The 24075-nt window shown below is 39.3% G+C and overlaps 1 long non-coding RNA gene across 2 annotated transcripts; it reads left to right on the forward strand.

Annotated features, from left to right (window-relative positions):
• The first annotated feature begins 13988 nt into the window (after nt 1-13988).
• Nucleotides 13989-17652, forward strand: LOC149308516 (uncharacterized). Of its 2 annotated transcripts, XR_016282225.1 has the most exons (4): nt 13989-14104; nt 15671-15848; nt 16161-16364; nt 17562-17652. It is a non-coding gene; the product is annotated as an uncharacterized LOC149308516 (long non-coding RNA). The 2 variants fall into 2 exon arrangements; XR_016282224.1 differs by lacking the exon at nt 13989-14104 and having other exon boundaries at nt 15561-15848.
• Nucleotides 17653-24075: the final 6423 nt, after the last annotated feature.

Raw genomic sequence — 24075 nt, forward strand, 5'->3', positions numbered from 1 at the left:
CAAAATTGAAAATACAGAGAATCCTAGTGGGAAGCCATGCAGGGATACACAGAATCCTAGTTGGAGCCATGCAGGGATACACAGAATCCAAGTTGGAAACCAATCAGGGATACACAGAATCCTAGTGGGAAGCCATGCAGGGATACATAGAATCCTAGTTGGAAGTCATGCAGGGATACACGGAATCCTAGTTGGATGCCTTGCAGGGATACACAGAATCCTAGTTGGAAGCCATGCAGGGATACACAGAATCCTAGTGGGAAGCCATGCAGGGATACACAGAATCTTAGTTGGAAGCCATGCAGGGATACACAGAATCCTAGTTGGAAGCCATGCAGGGATAAACCGAATCCTAGTTGGAAGCCATGCAAGGATACACAGAATCCTAGTTGGAAGCCATGCAGGGATACACAGAATCCTAGTTGGAAGCCATGCAGGGATACAAAGAATCCTAGTTGGAAGCCATGCAGGGATACACAGAATCCTAGTTGGAAGCCATGCAGGGATACACAGAATCCTAGTTGGAAGCCATGCAGGGATACATAGAATCCTAGTTGAAAGCCATGCAGGGAAACACAGAATCCTACTTGGAAGTCAGGTAGGGATACACTGAATCCTAGTTGGAAGCCATGCAGGGATACACAGAATCCTATTTGGAAGACATGCAGGGATACCCAGAATCCTTTTTGGAAGCCATGCAGGGATACACAGAATCCTAGTGGGAAGCCATGCAGCGATACACAGAATCCTAGTTGGAAGCCATGCAGCGAAACATAGAATCCTAGTTGGAAACCATGCAGGGATACACAGAATCCTAGTTGGAAGCCATGCAGGGATACACAGAATCCTAGTTGGAAGCCATGCAGGGATACATAGAATCCTAGTTGAAAGCCATGCAGGGATACACAGAATCCTACTTGGAAGTCAGGTAGGGATACACTGAATCCTAGTTGGAAGCCATGCAGGGATACACAGAATCGTAGTTGGAAGCCATGCAGGGATACACAGAATCCTAGCTGGAAGCCATGCAGGGATACACAGAATCCTAGTTGGAAGCCATGCAGGGATACACCGAATCCTAGTGGGAAGCCATGCAGGGATACACAGAATCCTAGTTGGAAGCCATGCAGGGATACATAAAATCCTAGTGGGAAGCCATGCAGGGATACACAGAATCCTAATTGGAAGCCATGCAGGGATATATAGAATCCTAGTTGGTAGACATGCAGGGATAGACAGAATCCTAATTGGAAGCCATGCAGGGATACACAGAATCCTAGTGGGAAGCCATGCAGGGATACACAGAATCCTAGTTGGAAGCCATGCAGGGATACACAGAATCCTAGTGGGAAGCCATGAAGGGATACACAGAATCCTAGTTGGAAGCCATGCAGGGATACACAGAATCCTAGTTGGAGGCCATGCAGGGATACAGAGAATTCTAGTTGGGAGCCATGCAGGGATAGACAGAATAATAGTTGGAAGCCATGCAGGGATACACAGAATCCTAGTTGGGAGCCGTGCAGGGATACATAGAATCCTAGTTGGAAGCCATGCTGGGATACACAGAATAATAGTTGGAAGCCATGCAGGGATACATAGAATCCTAGTTGAAAGCCATGCAGGGATACACAGAATCCTAGTTGAAAGCCATGGAGGGATACACAGAATCCTAGTTGAAAGCCAGGCAGGGACACACAGAATCCTAGTTGAAAGCCATGCAGGGATACACAGAATCCTAGTCGTAAGCCATGCAGGGATACACAGAATCCTAGTGGGAAGCCATGCAGGGATATACAGAATCCTAGTTGGAAGCCATGGAGGTATACACAGAAGCCTAGTTGGAAGCCATGCAGAGGTACGTAGAATCCTAGTTAGAAGCCATGCAGGGATACACAGAATCCTAGTTGGAAGCCATGCAGTAATACATAGAGTCCTAGTTGGAAGCCATGCAGGCATACAGAGAATCCTAGTTGGAAGCCATGCAGGGATACGTAGAATCCTAGTGGGAAGCCATGCAGGGATACATAGAATCCTAGTGGGAAGCCATGCAGGGATACACAGAATCCTAGTTGGAAGCCATGCAGGGATAAACAGAATCCTAGTTGGAAGCCATGCAGGGATACATAGAATCCTAGTGGGAAGCCATGCAGGGATACATAGAATCCTAGTGGGAAGCCATGCAGGGATACATAGAATCCTAGTGGGAAGCCATGCAGGGATACACCGAATCCTAGTTGGAAGCCATGCAGGGATACACAGAATCCTAGTTGGAAGCCATGCAGGGATACATAGAATCCTAGTGGGAAGCCATGCAGGGATAAACAGAATCCTAGTGGGAAGCCATTCAGGGATACACAGAATCCTAGTGGGAAGCCATGTAGGGATACATAGATCCTAGTGGGAAGCCATGCAGGGATACACAGAATCCTACTTGGAAGCCATGCAGGGATACATAGAATCTTACTTGGAAACCATGCAGGGATACACAGAATCCTAGTGGGAAGCCATGAAGGGATACACAGAATCCTAGTTGGAAGCCATGCAGGGATACACAGAATCCTAATTGGAGGCCATGCAGGGATACAGAGAATTCTAGTTGGGAGCCATGCAGGGATAGACAGAATAATAGTTGGAAGCCATGCAGGGATACACAGAATCCTAGTTGGGAGCCATGCAGGGATACAGAGAATCCTAGTTGAAAGCCATGGAGGGATACACAGAATCCTAGTTGAAAGCCATGCAGGGATACACAGAATAATAGTTGGAAGCCATGCAGGGATACACAGAATCCTAGTTGAAAGCCATGCAGGGATACACAGAATCCTAGTTGAAAGCCATGGAGGGATACACAGAATCCTAGTTGAAAGCCAGGCAGGGACACACAGAATACTAATTGGAAGCCATGCAGGGATATATAGAATCCTAGTTGGAAGACATGCAGGGATAGACAGAATCCTAATTGGAAGCCATGCAGGGATACACAGAATCCTAGTGGGAAGCCATGCAGGGATACACAGAATCCTAGTTGGAGGCCATGCAGGGATACATAGAATCCTAGTTGGCAGCCATGCTGGGATACACAGAATAATAGTTGGAAGCCATGCAGGGATACACAGAATCCTAGTTGAAAGCCATGCAGGGATACACAGAATCCTAGTTGAAAGCCATGGAGGGATACACAGAATCCTAGTTGAAAGCCAGGCAGGGACACACAGAATCCTAGTTGAAAGCCATGCTGGGATACACAGAATCCTAGTCGTAAGCCATGCAGGGATACACAGAATCCTAGTTGGAAGCCATGCAGGGAAACACAGAATCCTAGTGGGAAGCCATGGAGGTATACACAGAAGCCCAGTTGGAAGCCATGCAGAGGTACGTAGAATCCTAGTTAGAAGCCATGCAGGGATACACAGAATCCTAGTTGGAAGCCATGCAGTAATACATAGAGTCCTAGTTGGAAGCCATGCAGGGATACAGAGAATCCTAGTTGGAAGCCATGCAGGGATACGTAGAATCCTAGTGGGAAGCCATGCAGGGATACATAGAATCCTAGTGGGAAGCCATGCAGGGATACACAGAATCCTAGTTGGAAGCCATGCAGGGATACACAGAATCCTAGTTGGTAGCCATGCAGGGATACATAGAATCCTAGTGGGAAGCCATGCAGGGATACATAGAATCCTAGTGGGAAGCCATGCAGGGATACATAGAATCCTAGTGGGAAGCCATGCAGGTATACACAGAATCCTAGTTGGAAGCCATGCAGGGATACACAGAATCTTAGTTGGAAGCCATGCAGGGATACATAGAATCCTAGTGGGAAGCCATGCAGGGATACACAGAATCCTAGTGGCAAGCCATGCAGGGATACATAGAATCCTAGTGGGAAGCCATGCAGGGATACACAGAATCCTACTTGGAAGCCATGCAGGGATACATAGATTCCTACTTGGAAGCCATGCAGGGATACATAGAATCCTAGTGGGAAGCCATGCAGGGATACACAGAATCCTAGTTGGAAGCCATGCAGGGATACACAGAATCCTAGTGGGAAGCCATGCAGGGATACATAGAATCCTAGTTGGAAATCATGCAGGGATACACAGAATCCTAGTTGGATGCCATGCAGGGATACACAGAATCCTAGTCGTAAGCCATGCAGGGATACACAGAATCCTAGTGGGAAGCCATGCAGGGATACACAGAATCTTAGTTGGAAGCCATGCAGGGATACACAGAATCCTAGTTGGAAGCCATGCAGGGATAAACCGAATCCTAGTTGGAAGCCATGCAGGGATACACAGAATCCTAGTTGGAAGACATGCAGGGAAAGACAGAATCCTAGTTGGAAACCATGCAGGAATACACAGAATCCTAGTTGGAAGCCATGCAGGGAAGCACAGAATCCTCATTGGAAGCCATGCAGGGATACACAGAATCGTAGTTGGAAGCCATGCAGGGATACATAGAATCCTAGTTGAAAGCCATGCAGGGAAACACAGAATCATACTTGGAAGTCAGGTAGGGATACACTGAATCCTAGTTGGAAGCCATGCAGGGATACACAGAATCGTAGTTGGAAGCCATGCAGGGATACATAGAATGCTAGCTGGAAGCCATGCAGGGATACACAGAATCCTAGTTGGAAGCCATGCAGGGATACACCGAATCCTAGTGGGAAGCCATGCAGGGATACACAGAATCCTAGTTGGAAGCCATGCAGCGAAACACAGAATCCTAGTTGGAAGCCATGCAGGGATACACAGAATCCTTGTTGGAAGCCATGGAGGGATATATAGAAACCTAGTTGGAAGCCATGCAGGGATACATAAAATGCTAGTGGGAAGCCATGCAGGGATACACAGAATCCTAGTTGGAAGCCATGCAGGGATATATAGAATCCTAGTTGGAAGCCATGCAGGGATACCCAGAATCCTAGTTGGAAGCCATGCAGGGATACACAGAATCCTAGTTGGAAGCCATGCAGGGATACACTCAATCCTTGTTGAAAGCCATGCAGGGATACACAGAATCCTTGTTGGACGCCATGCAGGGATACACAGAATCCTAGTTGGAAGCCATGCAGGGATACACTGAATCCTAGTTGGAAGCCATGCAGGGATACACAGAGGGCCCGTTTCCACTGGGGTTTAACGCAGGTTACGAATCGAATTAAGGGAGAAGCGTGCCCATTTGAACCCGATTTAAAGCTAGAACGGTTCTAGATCACCCCGCATGCGTTCTCATTAGAAATCGATTTATATCTTGCTCCTTTTTTTAAACCGAATTAAATGCCTTTAACGCCGGATAAAAAAATAGAAGGTTTAACCGTACTATTTTACTTTAATCCGGGTTAGGAATCGATGTATTGTAAATGGGAACAATAATACGTGATTCGGGTTACCTGTATGGGAGGAGTCAAGCGCGAGGGGTCTGGCTCCTTGCCTTGCCCCCATCAGTCGTGGCAGTCGCCATTTTCTCATCAGTCGTCCTCCTTTGTCTGCGGCTCCGAAGGTAAGATCAGTATTTTTTAATATTTTAATATTTTTTCTGGGTTTTTTCACATAGCGCAATTCCGAATAGCATAGCGGAGGCCTCACCATCTGTCATACGTGTCAAACCCCCCCCCCCCCGGTTGAAATGTATTTACATGTTATCTGAACGATTGCTTGACTATGCATTATTTGTTTAATTTTTTTTAATTAATTTTTAAGTTTATTGATATAAAAAACATATATACAGATTCTAATATCACATATCAAACAACAACATCAAAATTATAAAACAAATAGTCCCATCTCAGGCAACAACATATTACAGACATTCTACTATAACAAATGTACACACAATTCCATACTCAAGAATCTAAAACCTGATTCTTCTTACTTCTTTCTAGTCCTTTAAAGGTTCTTTCTCAGACCTTGAGTCTGGGTCTTCCAATCTTCTCATTCTCTCTAACTCTCTCTCACTTTAACATTCATACAACTTCCTTTCCTTTCAGTACTGTTTATATCGCAAATAACAAATTGTGACCTTCTTTCCTTCATTACATGTTTTGTGACTACACCTGATTCTATTAACCTAAGATATCCAAGTAAAACAATAAAACTGTTGAGATTATCTTAATTTGATCAGATTATGCAAATTACCCAGTTCGTTTATCAATCTCAGCGATCATCTCTATTCCAACTTATTCTATCAAACTATAACATTCCGTTCTCTCAATTATGTAAACTATAGATATCTTATATTCCAAATACCCCCAAATTACAGCCCCGTAGTACATCCAGTAATCTCCTAGGCTACCCAAATTTTCTTTAGGTAATCCGTCACAGGCTTCCAGTTTTCATTTACTATCTCTGTCGGTTTTCCTCTTAGGATTTGCATTAGCTTATCCATTTCTATTGCTTCATAGAGATTAGATAGCCATTCCTTTTTGTCCGGGGTCGCTTCTTCCTTCCATTTTTGTGCCAACAGGATTCTTGCTATGGTGATCGAGTAGAACAAAGTTTTACCAAAATTGTTTTCCAAAGATGCATCAATCATATTAAGTAAATACAGTTCTGGCCTCTTGTCTATTTGAGTTTTTAACATTTCTGATAATGTTGAGTTGACCATATCCCAGTATTTCCCTACTTTCACACAGGACCACCAACAATGGAAGAAAGTGCCAGGCTCCTTTTTGCATTTCCAACAAGTGTTGCAACTGTTCTTATATATTTTAGAAATTTTATCGGGTGTCAAGTACCAACGATAAAATAGTTTGTAACAGTTTTCTCTGATTCGTTGCAAAACAGTATATTTTTTAATATCCTGCCATGATTTCTCCCAGTCTGCCAATTTTAGTTCATGTCCAATATTTCTAGCCCACTTAACCATTACTTCCTTAATTACTTCTGATTCCATGTCTTCTCTCAGTAATATGTCGTATATTCTCCCAATCATACCTTTCTTGTCTGCCAGAATAGCTTTAAATATTTCTGGGTTTCTGTTCTTACCTGTAAATCCCCACTGTTTTTTATCCAAACAAAATCTTTCAAAGATTTGTCTGTATGGAAACCAGTCAATCCTAATTCCCTCTGTTTCTAATTTGTCTCTGGTCTTTAGCTTTGCTTCACCCATATTGAACTTTAATAATGTTCTATATGTAAGCCAGTTTCCGCTCTGAATGGTATCCCTCCTCTGAAGCGCCTCCGTGGGAGATACCCAGTCTGGCAGTTTAGATATCCACCGTTTCTTATATTTTTTCCACACGTCTAATAAAGACCTTCTAATACAGTGATTATTCACCTCAGGGTTACTTTTCGCTTTATCATAAATAAGGTAGGCATGCCACCCGAACCGAAGACCTGCCCCCTCAATGGCTAGCAGATTGTCATTTTCAAGGGTGATCCAGTCTCTTAACCACAACAAGCAGCAAGCATCATAATATAATTCAAAATTTGGTATCGCCAATCCGCCTCTTTGTTTTGAATCTTGTAAAATTTTTAACCGAGCCCTGGGTTTTTTCCCCTGCCAGATAAAAGACGAAATTTCTTTATGCCAATTCTTAAATATTTTTTTCTTAATTGATATCAGGATCATTTGAAAATAAAAGATCAATCTGGGGAGTATTGAAAGTTTAATTGCTTCCATCCTTCCAAAAAGAGATAACCTAAACTTACTCCATCTCCTCACATCCCCCTTTATTGCTTCCCAAATCAATTTGTAGTTTTTATCAAATAGATCTCTGTTGTTATTAGAAAGGTTTATACCCAGATATTTCACGGATTTCTGCATTTGTATACCCGTCCTAATGTATAGCTCTTTTTCATCCTCCGACATTAAATTTTTAATTAAGAAAGCTGACTTATCTTTGTTTATTTTGCATCCTGTAATTGCACCGAATTCTTCAAACTTTGACATCACCCTTTCTGCACTTTCATTGGGTTCATCAAGTATAATTGCCAGATCGTCTGCATACGCTCTTATTTTATACGAGTGTGTTTTTATTTTAAGTCCCTTGATCTCCCTGTCACATTTTATATCTTTGATTAAGAGTTCAATTATTAAATTAAAAAGTAGTGGTGAGAGGGGGCACCCTTGTCTCGTACCTCTTTCTATGCGGAAAAATTGGGATCTCTGACCATTGATACTAATTTTAGCTGATTGTGTTTTATATATCTCTTTAATCCAGTGTCCAAATTTGTCTCCCAGTTCCATTTTTTCTATGATATATCGTAGAATGTCCCAGCTAACAGTGTCGAAGGCTTTCTCCAGATCAGCAAACAATATACCTAACTTCTTGTCAGTTCTTAGTTGATAAAACTCCAATGTATTTAGTATTATTCTTAAATTGTCCTGCATATGTCTACCTGGAAGAAAGCCTCTTTGTTCAGTGTCAATCCAGCATCTCATGCACTCCTTCAGTCTGTTGGCTAATATACTTGCGAAAATTTTGTAATCCTGGTTTAGAAGAGATATGGGCCTATAATTTTTCAGGTCCTTAAAGTCTTTGCCTTCCTTAGGGATAACTACTATGCACGCCTCAGTCCATGATTGCGGGATCCCTTCTCTCAAAATAGCATTCATAGTTTCTTTTAGAGGGTTAGCCAGTTCTACTAAGAATGTTTTGTAAAATTTCGCCGTAAATCCGTCCATCCCTGGGGCCTTACCTTCCTTAGAGTTATTTATTGCATGGGTGACTTCCTCTAACGTTATTTCCTGATTTAATCTCTCCAGTTGTTCTGAAGTGGGAGTATAGACACCTACCCTGTCCACATAGTCCTTACTTTCCTTTATGTCTAAAGGTCGTGCTTTGTATAGGCCTTCGTAGAAATTTAGAAAAACTTCTCTGATCTTTTCATTACGAACCAAGAACCCTTCTTCATTTGTAATCTCTGATATTATACCTCTGTTTTTCTTTTTCCTTAGCTCTGCAGCTAACCATTTACCGACCTTGTTAGAATGTTCGAATGTGATTTGTTTTGCCCTTTTTAGGTTTTTCCCTGTTTCGGAGATATTTAAAATATCTATCTTCTTTTGAAGTATCTTGATTTCCTCCCTTACATTTTTATTAGCGGGGTTTCTTAATAGAGTTTTTTCTTTTTGTTCTAATTCTTTGTTTAATATATTCATTTTCTCTAATTTTTTCCTTTTCCTAATTGAATTATGTTGCATAAAATGTCCTCTCAACACTGCCTTACAGGCTTCCCACACGACAGTGGTTTTTGTTTCTCCTGTCATATTCTCTTTAAAATATTGATTAATTACTAGTTTTGTGTCGCTGATAAAGTCCTGGTCTGTTAATAGGTCATCATTAAGCCTCCAAATATAGGAGTTTGCCACCTCCTTTAATGTAAATGAAATTTGGTTATGATCTGAAATTGTTCTTGGATAAGAGTCAGTCTTGGTTAGCTGCGCGTTCAAAGATTTGGAAAAAAAGGCCATATCTATCCTGGAAAATGAATTGTGTCTTTCGGAGAAAAACGTAAATTCTGTCCTGTTTTTATATAACTGTCTACCCCCGTCAGTCAGATCTAGGTTTTTAACCAGGTTAAAGAAAGACCTAGGAAGTTTCCCTTGATTTGCCCCTATTTTCTTATCAGATTTTCTATCGATCTCTGGGTTTACCACCCCATTGAAATCGCCTAATAGTATGATTTCCATGTATCCTAATGTGTTAATTTTCTCATGAAGTTTCCTATAAAATTTCCCTTTGTTTATCTGGGGTCCATATATGCCTACCACTAATATTTTCCCGTTCCCCCAGTCCACTTCTATGCCAACATAATGTCCATCAGAGTCATTAAATATCTCTTTTGGGTTCAAATTCTCTTTGGCATATATCACCACTCCTTTTTTCCTCTGTTTGGATGCCGAAACAAATTCTTTACCCAATTTGTTACATTTTAGATATTTTTTGTCTTTAATTTTGATACGCGTTTCTTGTAAACAAATCAGATTGAAACCCCCTTTCCCAATTATATTGAACACTTTCTTACGCTTAACTGGTGAATTCATTCCTTTTACGTTCCAGGTTGAAAGCTTCATTTTTTATTTATTTCTTTATTATTTTCCCTTTACTAATCTCCACTCACTTCCACAGATGCAACTACAGATCTTAATTACTACTAATCTTAGTTCTTTTTGTGTTCCTTATTAGTACTTACCTATTCAGTCTAATAGTCAGAATTCCAGATCTTCCCCCCTGTTCTCCTCTTGGTTTTCAGTATTTAAGTCCAAATCCTCGCCCGTTACTCCCTCCCTTGACAACAGTTCTTCTCCGAGCAGTTCTTCGTCTTCAGGTCCCCCTTCTTCTTCATCTGCCGACTGGTCTTCTTCTCTTGTCCTGAAATTTTCAATCTCCTCTCGATATGTCTTCCAAAATAGTTGAGCTGCGCTTAATGAGTTCAAGTTAACTCTTTTTTGCTTCCAAATCAGTGATATTCCTTCTATCTCGGCCCATCTATATGAAATTCTATGTTTTTTCAGAGGGTCCGTCAAAAATTTATAGCTCCTCCTCCTCTTCAGAATATTTGAGGGGACATCTTTGTACACGTGGACTTCTTCCCCCTGTATAACCAATCTCGTTTTGAAGTTTTTCTGTAATAACTCATCTTTAATGCGTTTTCTGACCCAATATATGACAATGTCCCTCGGGAGTCCTTTCTCTCTTGCTACCCTCGAGTTCAGAAGGTACATCCGATCTATCTCCCAACTGAGTTCTTGGGAAGTTTTATCTAAGTATCTTGCTAGGATTAGTGTTAAGAAAGCATACAGGTCTTCATTAGGTTGCTCCGGGACTCCTCTTAATTTTAGGCACGACTCTCTTTGCTTTAATTGCACCTTTAGCATCATTTCTTGCTCCTGCTGTTGTATCATCGAGATTTCATCTACCCTTTTCTCTAGTTTTTTTGATGTCGCTTCCAGATTCTCTATTTTCCCTGTGATTTTACTTATATCTTTATTAATTTTGTCCAGGTCATGTCTAATTAGTTTGGTCTCAGCTTTTAATTCCGCTGACATCCCGTTTCTGGATTCCCTAATTTCTTGTTGTAATTCTTGTTGAGAGCATTTTATTGCTTCCATCAGTTGGTTGAATTGGTCTTCACCTTTAAGGTTCACATCTGTGGATAATCTTCTTTGGGTGGTGGTTTTCGGCGGCATATTTCTTAGTGTGACTGGCATCACTTTCTGCAAAATCCTCTATTCCTACAGGCACCTGGATATAAGATTCTTTGAGTTATTACAGGTTACGAGGCTTACTCTTCTTTTTACTTTTCTTTTGTTAAGTTGATGTTATATTCAAAGTTTTCTGCTATCTACTTTTAAATTAAATTCCCTCAGTATGTTTCTTAATCAGATGTCTTTCTTAAAGGTTTAATTATACTAGTATATTTAGATTGAATCTATAAACTTTAGTCCTTTATATTTAAATTGTATCTATGAACTTTAGTCCTTTAATTTGGAAGTGATATCATTAAGGTGCTTGTTAGACTACTAGGTGAGAGCCCCACTCTCTACCTAAAAGGAATAATCAGTAGAGTTACTTTACATCAACTGCCCACAAGGTGTCCTTCCACTTCTACCAATTACAACCCTTTGATAAGCAATTACTGTCCCCTGCTTTATTATTATCAGCTGGGTGTTTCAACAGATGTCCTTGAGCACAGTAAGTCACAAGCTACTGTAACAGCTGTTGCCGATTATAACTTGTACTCTTTTTGGATAAAAGGAAGAGAGAGGAGAAAGTGGAAATTGTTACCAGCTTACTTATAAGTATTATACTCTGTTAAACCTGATTATTTTAGAGTCCTGGCTCTTTCTTCGCTTAACAGATATAAATGAAGAGGGAGAAAAACCTAAGTATACAATGTTTAAGATTGGACAGTAACAACTTGGTAGAGAGTAACTCTAGTCCCACTTGGGAAAGGTTACAAACTCCCAGTTGTAACTGTATCCACCCCAAAAACTTCCCCAGGTTACAGTATTACTCAATTAAGGAGTTACAATGTTGTTCAATTATTGCAGAGATACCAGCAGAAACTCCCTGTGCTGGTAGTCAAAATTCCTTCAGTTCTACCTATCTATAAATCTCAATACAGGTCACAAAAGATTCTTAAGTAAACAGAGAAGAGAAAGGGAAGAAAAAAAACAAAAAAACAAAACCGGGAAGCCTGAACAAGTCACGTCTGAATCAAGTCTCTTTCTCCTTTCCCTCCTCCTCTCCCTCCCTCCCCTTCTCTCTTTCCCTCTCTATCCCTTTCTTCCTTCCCCTCTTTCTGCTTTTCTTCTTAAATCAAGTTAACACAGTCTTAATGGAACAGTGAACAGTAACTCAAGCCTTTAATTCCTTCTTCCGCTTAGTCCAAAGTATCTTAGCTCCTTCACCCTTGTAGATTCCCAGATAAGATATGCTAGAAGTTGGGAATAAGCAGGTGGATCTTCCCTCAATCTGCAATGTCCTCCATAATCTACTCGGATCCTCCACAGCGGTTTTGTGCACTTAACAATTAACTTTCTGGTTCTTTCAGTCCAAAAGCGATTGGGTTTACACAGAAGAGAGAAAGGGGAAAAAAAAAAAAAAAGACAATGGAGAGACAAACACTTTCAGTCCGGTCTGATCCTTTCAGAATGTGGGAAAATAATCCTCAGTTTTTAGTATCTTCCATGTCCCAGTCTTCGCAGAAATGCTCTTACTTTGAAGCTTACTCAAATGTTCCCCACTCTTTTTTTTTTAAAGCCAAATTGCTGAGAGCTTCTGTAAAAATAAACTGTATATTCCTTCCACTTAGATCTCCTTAGATAGTCTCCCAAAAGTTCAATGAGATAACTCACAATGACAGTGGAGTCAATATTGGAAAGTCCCTCCACAATACAAAAAGGAAACAAGATGATTTGTCTGCTTACAACTTGGTAATTGCAGTAGATGGTGGCAGCCCTTGTGCCGCGCAACGGCTGCACTCACGCGGACATGGCTTGCTCTTCCTATCCGTCCCCTCCACGTCTCTTCCTCCTCTGCCGGCGAGACAGACGCCTTCGCCAGCAAGCTGTTCCGGGGGGACGTGAGAGGTGCGGGAGGTTCTAGGAGAGCCCCTCTATTACCCCCTACTTTCGGGGTTTGGATCGCGTCCGGGAAATCACCTGCGGGCGCGCTAGTCCCCGCGAAAGGCAAGCACCTCTCGGAGCCTTGTCTTTGAGGTGCTTATCGGGCGACCATACCACCGGAAGTCCCGCATTATTTATTTAATTTTAAAAGTTTTTAATTTATTACAAATGCACCTTTTTCACATTGCTGTAGCCACTTCATCTGTCAGACATCTGTCATTCCCCCAGCTGAAATGTATTTAAATGTCATGTTGACTATATGCATATCATCATTTTTAATTTAATCTGGTATCTTAGTTTAAATTGTAATGTAACACTATTATGGATTGATTTTGCCAAACCATATGTATGCATTGTGTGTACATGTGTGTCTGTGTATGCACTCTCCCAAAAGATGCATCCCACACGCGCGCACGCAAACGCACACAAAGAAAATATGTGTGGGTATTTGCCTATATTTACGTGTCTCTGTGTGTGTATATATATGTGTGTGCGTGTGTGTGTGTGCATGTGTGTGAGAGAGTACAGAAAAAAGCATTTGTATATATATATATATATGTATATATATGCGTGTATGTTTATATATATATATATATATGTATGTATACATATGTGTATATGCACATACATGTATATCTATATATATATGTGTGTGTGTGTGTTTGTGTATGTATATATATGTGTATGTATATATGTGTGTATATGCACATACATGTATATATATATATCTGTGTGTGTGTATGAGTATATATATGTATGTATATATATGTGTATATGCACATACATGTATATATATGTGTGTGTGTGTGTGTGTGTGTGTGTGTGTGCGCGTGTGTGTGAGAGTACAGAAAAAGGCATTGGTATATATGTGTGTGTGTGTGTGTGTGTGTGTGTGCTTTTGATATTGCAGACTACAATTCCCAGACTACCCTCCCTTCAAATCGCTGTAATATCCACCGCATATCCGGAACCAGTCAGCATTCTACAACAACAACAACTAACTGATTTCCAAGTGATTTCTTGTATTTTTCTATTGTTGGCCTGTTATGATTACTTTCAATAAAATCTTTTTTCATGTTGTAATTCATTCTTCTGTTGTAGAATTATTTCTACCTCAAATTACTGTATTGTTGTATATATATAGATAGATAAATAGATAGAGAGAGAGAGAGAGAGAGAGTTAGATTTGTGTATATAAATACATTACGGAATTGTTATTGTTATCTAGATAGATAGATAGATAGATAGATAGATAGATAGATAGACAGACTAATATATTTTCCTGTAAATATACACATTACTGTATTGCTATTGTTACATATATACATACATACATATATATATATATATATATATATATATATATTGAGAGAGAGAGATAGATAGATAGAGAGAAAGAGAGAGAGAGATATAGATAGATAGATAGATAGATAGATAGATAGATAGATAGAGTCTACTATATATATACACATTACTGTATTGCTATTGTTATCCATATGGGATATATATATGTGTGTACATATAGATAGATGGATGGATGGATAGATAGATAGATAGATAGATAGATAGATAGATAGATACATACATTTGAATGATGGGAGTTGTAGTTTTGATGAGGTTTTTGGCCATCTCTGCCAGATGCCATAACAAACTAAAATACCCCAGCATTCATTAATTATAGTGGCATCTTTTTTTTCCCCCCAGTCCAGTGCTGAAGCAAACATATTCCTATTGTTATGCTTTCCCATTGATATGCTGGAAAGTGGCAAGTTTTCGGGGCAGGGCAGCTTTGGCAGGGCGGGTGAGTGAGGAGAGGCAAGGAGCAAGTGGGCGGTGCCAGGGCACGGTTTTGGGTTGGAAGTCGCGCTTTGCCAGGGAGGGTCAGGGAATGGAGCTATTCTGTTCACGAGCACAGCAGCCTACAAGCTAAGGGCACGGCTCCACTTCAGCTCCTCCAGATCGGGGAGGGGGATGTGCGAGCGGGCACGCGCACACTCCTACAAGCACCTTTTCCTCTTGGCCTCTGGTGGGGGGGAGGAACAGCATTTGCATCTTTTGGTACCTCCATTTGTCTCATACAAGAACAAAGAACAGGAACTAGGACATTGCCTGTTTTAGGATGGAGTCAAAGGTGTGGAATTCTCACCTTTTATGTATACTCCTCCCTCTTTTCATCCCTCTCTTCTCCGTAGAGCCATTTTTCAAAAACAACGCTTGCTTGCAGGTCGGCCGCTTGTGTTACTCCTTGGCAACTTTTGGCAAAACCAATTTTAAAATTTTCAAAACAGCCATGGAGGACACCTCAAAAGTGGGTGGGAGAGGATGTAGTTGGAAAGTAGATGAGACTAGAGCTTTGATTGCTATTTGGGGTGAAGAGAATATACAGATGCAACTAAACAAGAGTCACAGAAACATATGTATTTATGAAAAAATAGCAGTTCAGCTTTCTAGAAAAGGATTTTCTAGAAGTAGTCAGGAATGTAGGACGAAGTGTAAAAGCCTAAAGAGAGCTTATAAAAAAGCTGCTCAACTATCTAGAACAAGTGGTATGGGAGCCATAAATATCCCATTTTTTAAGGAACTGGAGGAAATATTTGCTGGTGACGCCTCTGTGGAGCCAAAAAGAGCTGCTGGTGGGAACCGCCTTGAGTTCAGGCATCTTGAGGACACAGATGAACCTATGGAAATGCCACCTGATACCCAGTCAAGTGATGATTTGAGCACCAGTGCTGGTTCAGAAGATTTATTTTCACAAGGTAAGATTTATTTCCTTCATGGAATGCATGTACTGATCATTTAGTATTCCTGTTAATCCTAATTCATTTTCAACACTTTATTTTAGGCAACAATAGGTTTCTCATATATATATATATTTCTATATATTTTACTTATTGCATAACATTACACAGTAATTTCAAAGTAATATATTAAATGATGTCCTTATTTTATTATGCATAGAAAAAAACTTATACTTGATTAAAATAAATTCTAAAAGGAAGACGTTGCTATTATATTATTATTATTATTATTATTATTATTATTATATATTTTTGCTGCACATCTTGCAGAAGCACAAGCAGGGACAATTCTGCTCAACTTGACACCAGTTAATGATGACATTGACCTAACTCAAATTGTAACTGTTGGAGAAAATATTGAAAATAACAGCAATGCAAATGTTCAGCATAAGGATAGCCAAGATGTAAATATGTGTCCTGAAGATGAAGATAATGAATGTGAATTTCCCAATCTGCAACCAGTGAAACCCAGTGGTGAGAATTATCCCTATTTTCTGCTGCTCACTATTTTTTCTAGATCTGTTCATGGTGATGATCATTTATTGCATGAATCATGGGTTCAGAGGTGCTCTGTAAGGCTGGGTGTGTTAGTTTGGAAAACTTGTCTAGCTATCTCTGACAGGAGGCAGGACAAACTTCATATAGCAACATTGAAGCAAATGTACTAGTACAGTGGTACCCCGGGATACGAATGCGCCGCCTTACGAAATTTCCGGGTTACGAAAAAAATCCATGTAAAAACATTTTTCCGGGTTACGAAGGTTATTTCGGGTTACGAAAAAAAATTTGGTGCTTTTCGGCGCGATTTCACACGGAATCGCGGCTTTCGCTATTAGCGCCTAAGGGCATTTCGGCTAGCGAAAGTTTCCGGGTTACGAAAGCGGCGGCGGAATGAATTAATTTCGTAACCCGGGGTACCACTGTAGTTCTTTAGCCTCAAAAAGGATTCTGTAACAAATGGCAAAGATGGTGATGTTTCTCTTATTTCAATATATATATATATATATATATATATACACACATACATTTATACATTTATATATATATATATATTATTTATTGTATATATATTATCTACATATATACATATATGTGTATATAATAAATATACAACATATATTGTATTCATACATATAATGTATATTTATTTGATATATATATATATATATATATATATATAATTACATTAATATTACTTTTATTGGATATATCAAATATATCAAATAAAAACCTACGTTTAACATAGCAGGTATGTTTTTTTAGGTACAACTTTAATACTTTAAATACTCCTTTTGAAATTATACATTTGGCTAGATGTATTCTTCTATTTTATTGTACTGTAAGTATTATTTCATTAATTTCTGATATACTAAGTTTTTTAACATTATATTTATATATATTTATTATATTTTTATTTATGTATATTTCTTATATTTATATAATACAAAATTTATTTATTATCAATATTCTTAATGAATGTAAGTAATATATACATTAAATTACATATATCTTAAAATGATACATGATAATATTTTTAATTATTTTTCATTTTCTTAGTTAATGTTTATTTAAATATTTATTAAAATTATCTTACTATTTTTAACAAGTAAAAATATTAAAATTCTGTTGACATGCAGGAATTTACTATCTGAACTGTTTCTATATTTCCAGCCACTTACGTTGCCAGGCAAAGGCAAAGCTTAACCCCGCAGGAGAAATTAGCGATGATTAAAAGAAGAAACGAGAAATCAGCCTGTGTTCAAATGTGTGAACAATTGATTCAGTGTTCCAAAGAGAATGTACAAATGATTATTGAAAACAGCAATGATCGGCTATCAAAAGAGATTAATTGGAAGGAAATGTATTTTGAAAAAACAAATGCTAATTTTATGAGGCTTATTTCTGTTTTGGAAGATTTTTCTTCAACCTACAAGGAGGCTTGTTCTGACTTGAAAAATAAGGATGTCAGGGTTTTTAGACGTGTCAAGAGAAAGCTGAGAACCCAGCCACAAAATGTGCAACTCACTCCTGAAAATAATGAGTTGGGCACGGGCACAAGCGAAAATGAGCCATGTACTAGTAGAATCCAGGTTCAAGAGACCAAAGTTGTAAGGTCTCAAAGACTTATTCGCAAACCAATCCCCTTCTCACCATAATGTTAGGCATATAAGGGCTGTATAATATGTGGATTGTTTAGTAATAACATTTTAGAAAGGTTATAATAACACTCTGTGTAACTTTGCTTACTTTTTTATATGGATAATGAATAATTGTTGAAACAGTTCACTATAACTATTTTGGAATGATATGTATATGTAACCAATTTGTTTTTCCCAAATAAATATTCAATTCATTTCTGTAGGAAAACTTATTTTTCCAGTTTACCTAGATATCTTATCAATACTACATACCCAGAAATTATTCAAAGCATTTTATAAAATATTTATTACAGAAATATATATTTTGAACAATTACAAACATAATTTAAAAAAAAACTGGTGAAAACAATATAAATAACTTAATTTACAATACACATAAATTACCAAAAACAGAACTATGTAAACAGTAATACATGAAAAATAAATAACATTACAAATTGCAATCATGACAAAAAAGTGACTTGAAATGTAATAATAGTGCGGTTTTATAAAAAAAAATGGGAAGCAGGAAGCTATCAGAGTTCCTTTGGGTCCTCCTCATTCTTCTGGTCTGTCACTAATACAAGGGAAAAGGCAAGAATTAATGAGCTATAGTGGATATTATCCATGTTTAAAGAACTATGTATTATTGTACATACTTTTCTGCATCAAAATGCTTTCTAGGAGCTGGACTTTTGCCTCCAAGGCACATATCCTCTCCTCTTGACTTTTATCTGAAATTGAAAAATGTAATAGAACGCTTATGTTCATAAGTGTAAAAAGCATTTCAAAAATTATTAACTTACATGGTTGATGCAGAAATGAAATCATCTGACAGAACATAAATATTACTACATGCTTTCATAGTAAAAACAGTTTAATAAATGACTAAATTTTAACTCAGAGTAACATAGCACATTATTCAGTGATGTGCTGCATGATGTGCACATTACTGAATGATGTGCTAAGTAAGGGAGCACATCATTCAGTAATGTGTTGTATATCTTTTAATACCTCCATGGATAGCCCTTATGTACAACTCAACTATGGTGAGCAGAAAGAGCAGAAATAACACCATCAGGATCTTCAAATCTAGGAGGAGGTGGTGGTGAGTTTTGTCTGCCTGTAATTAAATTAATGATAAAGCTTTAATATGAAGTAATTGGTTTTTTAAAACGATAACCTTGGAAATTAAAGGGGGAGCGAAAATGGGAAATGGCCACCAAAACAGAAACAAACAAAAAAAAACACACATTAACTAGTCTCAGCTTCATAGAAATGCATGGCAACATTGCTAGGCTAGACCCTTTGTGGGAGCAGCCTTGGTTTGCTGGGGAATTGAATATTGGAATGGGCACCAAGACAAGGAAAGGATTTTTTGGGTGCATTTCTGATTGTTAGTTAGCTCTAATTAAGGAAGCACATCAGTCAGTACTGTGCAGGAATATTATCTTTTATTATCATGGCTTCAACTTCAGTATCTGCAAATAATAATGATGAAATACTTGCCATGTGAGGTCCCTTCCTGTGGATCCTGGGGAACTGTTTAATAAGAGATATGTATTGTCAATCATTCCATCATGATAACTAATAACATAACATTTAACAATAAAGAACAGTATTTTTATTGTTTTCAAAAACATATGCCAACTGTGGTGTTGGAAAGGTCGTTCCTACCTGGGGATGGTACACTGTCAGGATCTTCTAATCTAGGAGGAGCTGGTGGCGAATTTTGTCTTCCTGTAATTTAATGAATGATAAAACTTTAATATGAATAAATTGGTTTTTGAAAACCATAACCTTGGAAATTTCCAAGTTAATTTTCATGGAGATTTCAGAAAATCTTCATTCTGGTATTACCTAGGAAATGAGGTATTGTAATCTCACCTGTCTAGTACACCCCTCCCCCACATTCCCCTAAATGCTCCATGAATAGCCCTTATGTACAAAACTACTTGTTAGCTATAGCTGATAGCAGCCCTAGGTTAAGGGGGAGGGAAAATGGGAACTGTGCCCCAAAACTAACACACGCAAAGAAAAACACAACACCTCAGCCTCATTGGAAATGCATGACAAAATTGATAGGCTAGACCCCACACTGGGATTTTGTTTGTGGGAACAACCTTGGGTTAATTGTGAATAGGATATGGGAATGGGCACCAAGACAAGGAAGGGATGTTTGGTTACAAATTTGATTTGGGGATGGGTGAACCATATGCCTTTGGGTAAGAGGGGAAGATTACCAATGTGAAATTGCCTCAAAATGGGGGATGGGATGGCTTGGATGTTACACTGCATCTGGCTGAAATGGGGGAAGGGAAGTCTTGTCTGTACTCTGCATTTGGCTCATGGGGGAAGGGAAGGCAAGGCTTGTTTGTACTCTGCATTAGGCTCAGGAAATGAATGGAATATCAAAGGACAGCAAAGGGATGTTGTTTAAGAGAGTAGCCTTGGGTTAAGGGGGAGAGGGAATTGGTTAAAAAAAACCCTAGTCACAATTATCACAGGAAATGCATGGCAGCATTGCTATGCTAGACAATACAAGAAAGGGATCTTTGGGGGGCTTTAAACTTACCAGCAGGAAAGCGTTCGTCCGGGTGTGGTGTTCCTGCAATCTCCCACATTTCCCTGAGAGTAGGGAAATGTGTAAATCTGGCAATCTCATGTGGAGGAGGATTCGGGCCAAAACTATCCATAAGTTTATAAAATTTGTTTTTTAAACATTTAAATTTCCTCCGTGTCATTTGCCATGACCGGGGGTAGCCACTATCCCGCAGTTCTTTAGCCACACGGCAGAAAATATGGCAATTTTTCCGCGGCGTGCTCTGCATTAGTAATGGCACAATTTTTTTGTACCGCAAAATTATGGCCAGCGTAATTTGCACCTCCTCTGTCCGCCAAAACATATACATCTTTACCTGCTCCATCCTCAAACCCACGGAGGTAACAGTACCCGCAGTTCCCTTTTTTATACCTTTTGCAAAGGTTAAAAATTCAGATAGTAAACAATGTTGCTGTTTATTTCAATAGAGATGTTAATAGCCGTATATGGGAACCACCCATATGTATTTAAGTACTTCTTTACAAAGTTTAATTACATTATTGTTACAAACAGTTGCTACTAAGGTCATCCATAGGCGATGTTTTTAAAAACACTATTGCCGCTCATATATATCTACATATATATTATCTATATATATATTGCATAGCATATCGGGAAGAAGTACCAAGGTAATACAATGATAAAGCGCTCAACTCACATAATCAATGGAAAGAGAAGACAATGGAAAAGCGCCCAATTCACAGAAGAAATGGCATGTTAAAAAAGGGAGCGGATATCTAATGTTAGTACATCTAACTGTGAGATGTTAGTAGCTGTGTCTCTGAGCTTAGTGCTAGAGGTGCTGCACTTTGCTTTATTTACCTGAATTTATATGATGTGAACTGCTTGAGAGGAAGGGGACTCTGCACCTGCACTGCAAAAATAATCAATTTTGATACAACATCTACTGCCCTAGGTTCCATGCTGTGGAATGATGGGATTTAAAGTTTGTTGTGGCCCAGTCAGAGGTGGCTCAACAGGTCCTCCAAAATACAAGTCACAAAAATCAATGGCACAGAGCGGTAATGAAAGTTAAAGTGGAGTCAACCATAGAAGCAAAACTGGCTTAGGTTCTTTTCTGGGGGAGAAGGTGGCACAGATAAAATGAAAGGAGGAGATCTTAGAATTGCACAAGAGTGTCTTGTGGCTGGCATAGATGGCTACTTTGCTTCCAAAACTACAAATCCCAGGATCCCATTGCTGATGCTATTTGCAAGTGGGTTCTGACTCATGGCAAACCAAAGGCAATTTCAATAAGCGGTTTTCCTGGTAAATGTGTTCAGCTGGTGTTTATTTGGGGCTGAGAGAGTGTTTGTTTAATGTGTCCCAAAGGAGCATGCTGGAAGATCTATATACATATTATTCTTATTGCATCGCAATGCAACTTAGGAAGTAGATTGAAGTCTAGGTGTGAAGTCTAGAGTGTTTGTTTAATGAGTCCCAATGTGTACAGACGGTGTGTAATGCTGCAAGATCTCTATACATATTATTGTTAATGTTATTACTATTGCTTCTGAATGCATCTTAGTAGGTGTGGTCGCTGTTCCTTTCTCTCCCTCTATCGCTGTAATAGGCGTACTGTATTCCTTCCCTGCCCCCTCCACATGCAGGTTGCAACCCAGAGGCCAGAGGAGGAGGGACCACCCCCCTCCAAAAGGTGACATGCCTGAACCTGAGTTGCCTTTTACAATTGCAAGGAATTGGAGCAGCCCCCCCCCCTCTTCAAGTTAACTCTTCAAGTTAAAGGCTTGAACCTCCGTTTGTGTGAGGGTAGGGGGCTTTTAACCCTTAAAAAAGTTTGAACGTAGTCTGTGCCCCCCTTTCTCATAATCCATCCCTAATGTCCTCTGGTTTTAACCCTTTTGTGTCACCTGACAGAGATGGCTGAACAGGTCCTCAAAATTAAAAATCCTAAAATACCATAGCACAGAGTGGTAATGGAAGTTAAAACATCAGTGTCTGCACAGAGCCGAGGAACTATAGCATGTGTATTGAAATGTTGAATAACAATGAAAACATACAAAAAAAGCAATTGTCATTTGTTGAAATGATTTATTGATATACATTATACGAACACATGTTCTCTTGATGCATATTGCAGCCATGTCATGTTAGTATTTCATAGCCATTTCTAAATTACCAAATTTAGGAATTAAAATATGTCACAAAGGCATCTCTTATTCCCTCCCCCAATTTCCTCTCATCATCATCACTGATGTAACGTCGTGGGTCTATAACAAATGTTTCTGGAGAAGTGTTCCTTCCATTTAAAACCTCCCCATTGGTTTCAATAATGTTGTGGAGAATGCAACCAGCAAGAATCGCTGATGGCATGTTATCCACGGAGAGATCGAGCCCGCACTGGAGGGCCCGAAATCTTGACTTTAATCTACCAAAGCTCCTCTCCACGATACAACGTGCTTTTGACAGCCTTCTGTTGAACACCCCCTCCCTTTTGCTGTGTCCCACCTGGAAAGGGATTAGCAAGAAAAGTTTTATCGGGTAACCACCGTCTCCAAGCAGAATTGGGCCAACTTGTTTTCCAGCAATAGTCACAGTTGGACGACCGGGTACATAAATACCAGCCTTCAGAGCGTGGTAAATGGGGGATTCTTTCAGCAAAAATGTGTCGTGGTTGGACCCAGCGAATCCAGTGAAAAGATCCTGAAATATTCCTTTATGGTCACATGTCACCTGCAGAATCATGGAGTGCATTTGCTTCCGATTGATGTACTGCGCGCCCTCATGAGCAGGTGCAATTATAGGAATATGACAGCCATCTATTGCCCCAACCACCTGTGGAAATCCTAGCCGCTCAAAACCAGCCATTACCTAGGGATGAAACATTAGAAAGGATTGTGTCAGTCAGTTATCGTTGAACATTTGCAAAGTAGATGAATGTATTGATACATTCCAAGCTCCAAAGCAAAATGTGAGGAAGGTGCAATTTTCCTTCCTATTGTCTTCGCTTTCAATGAAGCTAGGGAGGCAGGAAGGACAGCTTCTATCCCTCCTCTTTCTCTCTTTCATAAATACCTCACACTGAATTAACCTGTACCTGTAGAAAGTTAGATCCATATATCTTTTAATCTATCCTGCTATACATCCATCCATCCATCCATCCAGCTATCTCTCTCTCTCTCTCTCTCTCTCTCTCTCTCTCTCTCTATATATATATATATATATATATATATATATATATCCATTCATCTATCTATCTATCCTGCTATCTATCTATCTATCTATCTATCTATCTATCTATCTATCTATCTATCTATCTATCTATCCCTCCCTCTCTTGCTCCCTCCCCCCTCCTCTCTTGCAATCTCCCTATAACTCTCTCTCTCTCTCTCTCTCTCTCTCTCTCTCTGTCTTCAATTAAAATTGAAGCTTATGGATTTCTGAGGGGGAAAAAATCTTTACTTATCAGTAGTAATATACTGAT

The sequence above is a fragment of the Sceloporus occidentalis genome, unplaced genomic scaffold, assembly GCF_023333645.1.
Source record: "Sceloporus occidentalis isolate IW3139 unplaced genomic scaffold, rSceOcc1.0.p SCAF_8, whole genome shotgun sequence".
In the NCBI taxonomy this organism is placed as follows: domain Eukaryota; kingdom Metazoa; phylum Chordata; class Lepidosauria; order Squamata; family Phrynosomatidae; genus Sceloporus; species Sceloporus occidentalis.